Source organism: Bos mutus, chromosome 3 (assembly GCF_027580195.1).
Source record: "Bos mutus isolate GX-2022 chromosome 3, NWIPB_WYAK_1.1, whole genome shotgun sequence".
Lineage (NCBI taxonomy): Eukaryota > Metazoa > Chordata > Mammalia > Artiodactyla > Bovidae > Bos > Bos mutus.
Genome location: NC_091619.1, coordinates 16,888,836 through 16,896,373, shown reverse-complemented (window position 1 = coordinate 16,896,373; position 7,538 = coordinate 16,888,836). Strand labels below are relative to the sequence as shown.

The 7,538-nt window shown below is 42.4% G+C and overlaps 1 non-coding gene across 1 annotated transcript; it reads left to right on the top strand.

Annotated features, from left to right (window-relative positions):
* Positions 1-260: 260 nt before the first annotated feature.
* On the top strand, positions 261-333 carry TRNAG-CCC (transfer RNA glycine (anticodon CCC)). Its single transcript has one exon. It is a non-coding gene; the product is annotated as a tRNA-Gly (tRNA).
* The last annotated feature ends 7,205 nt before the right edge of the window (positions 334-7,538 follow it).

Below are 7,538 nucleotides of genomic sequence, written 5' to 3'. Positions count from 1 at the left end.
TGCACTCTACCCCCTCAGCCCCGTGCCCACAAGTCCATTCTCTACATCTGCGTCTTCCCTGCAAGGGATTGATTCCTTCACTGCAAATGGATTTATCAGTACCATTTTTCTAGGTTCCATATATATGTGTTAATATACGATATTTGTCTTTCTCTTTCTGACTTAACTTCACTGCATAACAGGCTATGGGCTGATCTACCTCACTACCACTGACTCAAATTTGTTCCTAAAATATTTTTATTGGGAGACAGAGAAGGACTTCCCTGGTGGTCCAATGGCTAAGACTCTGCACTCCCAATGCAGGGATCCTGGGTTCAATCCCTGGTCAGGGAACTGGATCCTGCATGGTGTAACTAAGACCTAGAATAGCCAAATAATTAAAAAGAGAGAGAGAGAGAATTCACTAGAAAGAAAGGAGGCACCTAGGCCACTGATGAAGGCTCAATACAGGTCTGGCTGGAGAGAATTGGTTCTAGCACGGTAAATAATAGAGACTAAAGCTCTCAGGTCCAGCCAGGCTGGGCCAAATGTTCTAGGCAACAGCAAATTCATATGGGAATGTGAACTAAGAGTTTCGTAATCTTGGAATCTAAGTGTGGGGCTTAGATTGGAATCTAAGTGTAGGGCTTAGATTCATAATCTTGGAATCTAAGTGTGGGGAATCTAAGTGTGGGCTTGTGCAGGTACTTGGACCAACACACAGTCACTTCCAAGGAGACTTGTATCCTTGGCGACCAGGCTGGGCCAGGCTTTAGCAGCAATACTAGGTGGTATTGGAAATAGAACTCTAGCCATGCACTGTTAGCAGAGACTTGACGATTATCTCTGTTCCTGATTCCTGGAAACAGGGCTTCTTCCCCCATCCCTGGCTTGAGTAAATCCTCAGGATTATTTGAAAATAGAGGAAAGGAAACCAAAGGCTTCCACTGGAGATACTAGACTTTGCCTTCACCAGAACAGAAGGTGTTATATTGGTTAAACTGGAAAAGAGATGATTCGTACCCTTATTGAGTGAAAAGAAATTCATGGTAAGGTGCAGGTCAGGACAAAATAAAAGCAGATTTAGATTGAAGCAGTATTTGAGGGTGATGTGTGTTCCCCTCCAGAAGCTCAGAAATTAACCTTTTCCCCACCTTCTAAAGTTAAATGAATAACTTCCTAGGTGACTCAGTGGTAAAGAATCAGCCTGCAATGCAGGAGACATAGGTTCAGTCCGTGGGTCAGGAAGATGCCCTGGAGGAGGAAATGGCAACCCACGCCAGTATTCTTGCCTGAAAAATCCCATGAACAAAGGAACCTGGCTGGTTACAGTCCATAGGGTCGCAAAGAGTTGGATACAACTGAGTGACTGAGCATGTGTGCACGCGCACACACACACACACACACACGCCATCTAAAATAAAATGCAAGACCAACACATGTTTAATCAGAGCATCAATATACAGTCATAAGAGAGGCACAGATTTAACTGTTATCTTACTTTCTCCCTTAACTTATCCAAGGGGGGAAAAATGCATCAATTAGAAATGTATCAAATGTGGAAGCAGAGAAAAAGGAGCAACCCAAGGCAAACTAACACAGGGCCAATGTGGTGAATGCTGTTCAGGAAAGAAAGCAACTTAGCCATTGGACAGCAGAATATTTCCAGTCCTGATAGTCAGATAGTCCTTGGTATGGAGATTCAGGGAGTTGCAGCCCACAGACCTTGAATCCATCTGGTTTTAGTGCCCACATTAGCTCTGTTAATCTGGTGTCCTTAAATATTTCTTTCACTTACCTTAAACTGGTGGCTTAGAAATCCAATGGGTTTGCAAATAAGTTTTATTGGGCAGACCCCTCCAGTATAATCTACAAACCTTGTGCAGGTGTGTGTTGCATTTTCCATTTGATTTTTGAGTTAACATTTAAAAATTATTGTGAAAGTAATAAATGCACAGACGTAAAAAAAAATTTTATAAATGTTAGGGAAAGGGAAGTCGCTCAGTCGTCTCTGACTCTTCGCGACTCCATGGACTGCAGCCCACCAGGCTCCTCCGTCTGTGGGATTTTCCAGCCAAGAGTACTGGAGTGGGGTGCCATCGCCTTCTCCGATGAATGAGTCTACCTATTTGTAAAAATGTGACTGATGAAAACAGTACAATCACTAGGTTATCACACTGTGCGAGTTCAGTTGCCAAGAGGGAGCAACTCAAAGGACATCACACAATCTATAAACCAGCTGGAAGGAGCCATCCAGACTTTGCCCTGCTGAACCCTTTCTGGGCAATGATTAGACAAGTCCTCATAGATGATATACTTAAGTAACATTTATAAATTATAAATATATAATTTATAAATTTATATATAAACATTTATAAATTAAAAATGCAGAAATTTCCTAGACACTGCCTTGTTTCACAAATCTTCTTTCCAGAATAACTGCTATTAAGGTAATTTGTTTTTACACATATGCATATTTTTCCAGACATTCTTCTTTTCTTTTTATTTTTAAAGTAATATTTTTGAATAAACTCTCCATTTTTATGCTTCAGAATTCAAAAACTATTAAATGGCGTACTGTAAAAACTCCTGGAGTCAAGACTGTGGGGTGGGGAAAAATATCAATAACCTCAGACATGCAGATGACGCCACACTTATGGCAGAAAGCCAAGAGGAATTAAAGAGCCTGTTGATGAAGGTGAAAGAAGAGAGTGAAAAAGATGGCTTAAAACTCAGCATTTAAAAAAAGAAGAACATGACATCCAGTCCCATAATTTCATGGCAAATAGATGGGGAAACAATGGAAACGGTGATAGACTTTATTTTCCTGGGCTCCAAAATCACTATGGACAGTGACTGCTGCCATGAAATTAAAAGACACTTGTTCCTTGGAAGAAAAGCAATGAAAAACCTAGACAGTATATTGAAAAGCAGAGACTTTTTTTTGCCTACAAAGGTCTATATAGCCAAAGCCATGATTTTTCTGGTAGTCATATATGGATGTGAGAGCTGGACAATAAAAAAGGCTGAGCACCGAAGAAGTGATGCCTTCAAACTGTGGTGCTGGAGAAGACTCTTGAGAGTCCCTTGGATAGCAAGGAAATCAAACCAGTCTGTCCTAAAGGAAATCAGTCCTGAATATTCATTGGAAGGACTGATGCTAAAGCTGAAGCTCCAATACTTTGCCCACCTGATGCAAAGAGCTGACTCATTTGAAAAGACCCTGATGCTTGGAAAGATTGAGGGCAAGAGGAGAAGGGGACAACAGAGGATGCGATGGTTGGATGGCATCCACAACCCAGTGGACATGAGTTTGAGCAAACTCCGGGAGATGGTGAAGGACAGGAAAGCCTGGTGTGCTGCAGTCCATGGGGTTGCAAAGAGTCGGACACAACTGAGTGCCTAAACAACAACAAAACTCTTACTCCCACCCTTGTCCCCACCTTCAATTTGCCCTCTTCAGAGACAACCAGTATAAATTTCTTAGGTATCCATCCAGTGATATTTCACATATATGTATAAAAATGTGTATTTTTGCTATTATTTAACAACTAAGGGACTTCATTTGTGGTCCAGTGCCTAAGTCACCACGCTCCCAATGCAGAGGACCCAGGTTCCATCCTTGGTCATGGAACTAGTCCCACATGCCAGAACTAAGAGTTCACATGCCACAACTAAAGATCCTTCATGCCACAAAAAAGATCGAAGATCCCACGTGCCTCGGGATCTAACTAAGGCCCAGCACAGCCAAATAAAGAAATAAATATGTAACAACTAATATGATCTGATCTGAGCATGGTATATATTGGAGAAGGAAATGGCAACCCACTCCAGTGTTCTTGCCTGGAGAATCCCAGGGACAGGGGAGCCTGGTGGGCTGCCGTCTATGGGGTCACATAGAGTTGGACACGACTGATGTGACTTAGCAGCAGCAGCAGCGGCAGCATGGTATATGGGTCTTCCCTGGTAGCTCAACTGGTAAAGAATCTGTCTGCAATGAGGGAGACCTGGGTTTTATCCCTGGGTAGGGAAGATGCCCTGAAGGAGAGCACAGCAACCCATTCTAGTATTCTCACCTGGAGAATCCTCATGCACAGAGGAGCCTGGTGGGCTACAGTCCATTGGGTTCCAAAGATTCAGACAAGACTCAGGGACTAAGTAGACCACAGCACAGCACAGCAAAGCATGGTATATACCATGTTCTGCACTTGTTTTTCTCATTTAATCATGTATCTTGAAGATCACTTCATATTAATGCACAAAGAGCTTCCTTAGCCTTTTTTTTTTTATAACACTACTGAAGAGTATGCTCCTGTTTGGGTGTGCTATAGTTTGTTTAACCAACACTTGCTGATGACAATTTATTTTGTTTCTAAACATTTTATTTCAGATAATGTTGCAGAAGATAATTTAGCACTTTATGTCATTTCAGAGGTATGTAGTTTAATTCCTAGAAGTTGAATTGCTGACAGAGTATTGCAGAATTTACAAAACAAGTTTTTTATTTTTTATTTTTTTGGCAAGCTGAGTCTTTGTTGCTGCCTGGGCTTTTCTCTAGCTGTGACAAGTGGGTGATACTCTCTAGTTGCGGTGTGCAGACTTCTTATTGCAGTGGCTTCTCTTGTTGCTGAGAGTGTAGTCTAGGGTGTACAGGCTTCAGTAGTTCTGGCACATAGGTTCAGTAGTTGTGGCTCCCAGGCTCTAGAGCACTGTCTTAACAGTTGTGGCACACAGGCTTAGTTGCTCCATGGGATGTGGACTCTTCCCGGATCAGGGATCAAACCCACCTCCTTTGCATTGGCAGGCTGATTCTTTACCACTGAGCCACCAGGGAAGTCAGAATTTACAAAGTTTTTTAAACTATTTGTGAATAATCAAAACTCAGAAGCTTTCATACCAAAAAAATCGGTTTTTAAGTTCCCTTGAAAAATTGGAGATCTGGCAGCATCATATGTGCCACACAGGAGAAAAATTAGCTAGAGCTAAATGTCAACTGCTCCTTGTAGGTGAGATATGTATTTCCCGAGTGACCACAGTTCTGCTCACCCAGTTTTGCTCCATTACATTACTTTCTTGATGTTTGAAACCCTCTGAGTTGTTAATCCTTATGTTCCTTTGTTTTGATTCTGAAATTATGCAGTAACTTTCAGATTATGATTCTATTTCCCCTAAGTCTGTCTGCAAGGAAAGGATCATTTGGCATTCCAAGGTTTCAGCCCCCACACTATGATATCTCATGATCAAGTAATAAGTAGCATATGTTTGTGATTTTTCAACGTATAATAATAGATTATAGCTGTGAATGTGTTGAGCACGCCAATATGAACACTGACATGAGTACAGGTGTATCAGTTATTTATTTCACATTATTAAGCTGGCAATTCAATTCAGTTCAGTCGCTCAGTCATGTCCCACTCTTTGCGACCCCATGGACTGCAGCACACCAGGCCTCCCTGTCCATCACCAACTCCCAGAGTTTACTCAAACTCACGTCCATTGAGTCAGTGATGCCATCCAAGCATCTCATCCTCTGTCATCCCCTTTTCCTCCCACCTTCAATCTTTCCCAGCAACAGGGTCTTTTCAAATGAGTCAGTTCTTCGCATCAGCTGGCCAAAGTATTGGAGTTTCAGCTTCAATAAGCTGTCTTATTATTATTATTTTCAATATTTTGTAAATTTTAATAAGGTTGGACTTACTTGGTGGTCCAGTGGTTAAGTCTCCACATTTCCATTGCAGGAGACACAAGTTCAACCTCTCATCAGGGAACTGATTTCACATTCCATGTGGTAAGGCCAAAAAAAAAAAACTGATTTATACCAATAGGTCATTCCATTGGATTACATTTAAAACAATAAAGAATATTAAAAATAATGTAATTTATATCAGGGCCTGATTGTCTCTGACAGGAGTTACTCTTCAATTCTTAACAAACAAACAAACAAAAAAAGCCAGAGTTTGGCTCCCTAACTATTGTCCTGGAAAGGATTACACAGCTCAAACCTGCCTTTCCTACAGTATTTCTAAAATTTTAGTGAGCAGGGACTTCCCTGGTGGTACAGTGGATAGGAATTCACCTTGCAACGCAGGGGATACTGGTTCAATCCCTGGTCCGGGAAAAGTCCACATGCTGCAGAGCAGCTAAGCCCCAGTACCACAATCACCGAGGCCTCACCTAGAGCCTGTGCTCTAGCAAGAGAAGCCACTACAATGAGAAGCCTGAGTATCACAATGAAGAATAGCCCCTTGCTCGCTGCAACTTGAGAAAGCCTGAGCACAGCAACAAAGACTCAGTGTGGCCAAAAATAAAATACATAATTTTTTTGAAAAAGCTTTATAAGAAAAAATTTAGTGAACAAATTACCTGGCGGTCTTACTAAAATTCAGATTCTGATTCAGTACTCCCTGAGTTGGGACCAGAGATTTAGGGTCTCTAGCAGGTTCCCTGACTGCATGTTTAGCAGCAAGTCCTCATAAGACACTTCCCTGTGTCCCACCGCTGATCTATTGGACTAATTGCTTCAGTTTCTCAGGGCAATGAAGAAATCAGATTGGAATATGATGCTCCAAATTGCTTCTGTTTCTCTTCAACATCCCCATTCCTTACTTCCACCCTCAGCCCACCCACACACATATCAGAAAATTGAACGAATCTTAACAGTAACATAATCAGGGCAGAGCAAAGATTTCCCTTTAATCATCACAAACTCCAGAGTATTGCATGTATGGGGCAATAGGTCAGTTGCTAGAGGAAACAAAGATAATTAAGATAGGAACTCAGCCTTGAGTTGATCACAAACCAGCAGAGGAAAGGCCCAGATAACTCATGACAGGAAAAGAATTAAGGTAATGGAAGCACAGGGGCAAGAGTTGATTACACAGGGGGTAAGTGATGGTCCCAGGTACATTGCATTGGGTTGGGTTTGGGTCCAAGTTACGTCGTTTAGGATCTTTTGTTGCAGGGCACAGTCTCTCTGTGGCATTTGGGCTCTCTAGTTGTGGCTCTCTAGTTGTTAAGCACATAGGCTTAACAGTTGCTCCGAGGTATGTGGGATCTTAGTTCCTTGACCAGGAATCAAACCCAAATCCCCTGCACTGGAAGGCAGATTTTTAACCAAGGAAGTCCCTAGAAAAGAGATTCTTAAACTCTGGTCCCTGTTCCAACAGCATGGGTATCACCTGGGAAAATCTTAGACATGCAAATTCTCAAACTCCACCCAGACCTACTCCAGGGATGGTGTGGGGATAGCAACCTGTGGTTTACAAGCTCTCCAGGTGATTCTGATACATATTAAAGTTTGACTTTGAAAACTTCACATAGAAGACATTTAGTTTGACCCTGCTGCGGCTGCTGCTAAGTCGCTTCAGTCGTGTCCGACTCTGTGCGACCCCATAGACAGCAGCCCACCAGGCTCCCCTGTCCCTGGGATTCTCCAGGCAAGAACACTGGAGTAGGTTGGCATTTCCTTCTCCAATGCATGAAAGTAAGTGAAAGTGAAGTCACTCAGTCGTGTCCAACTCCCAGCGACCCCATGGACTGCAGCCCACCAGGCTCCTCCG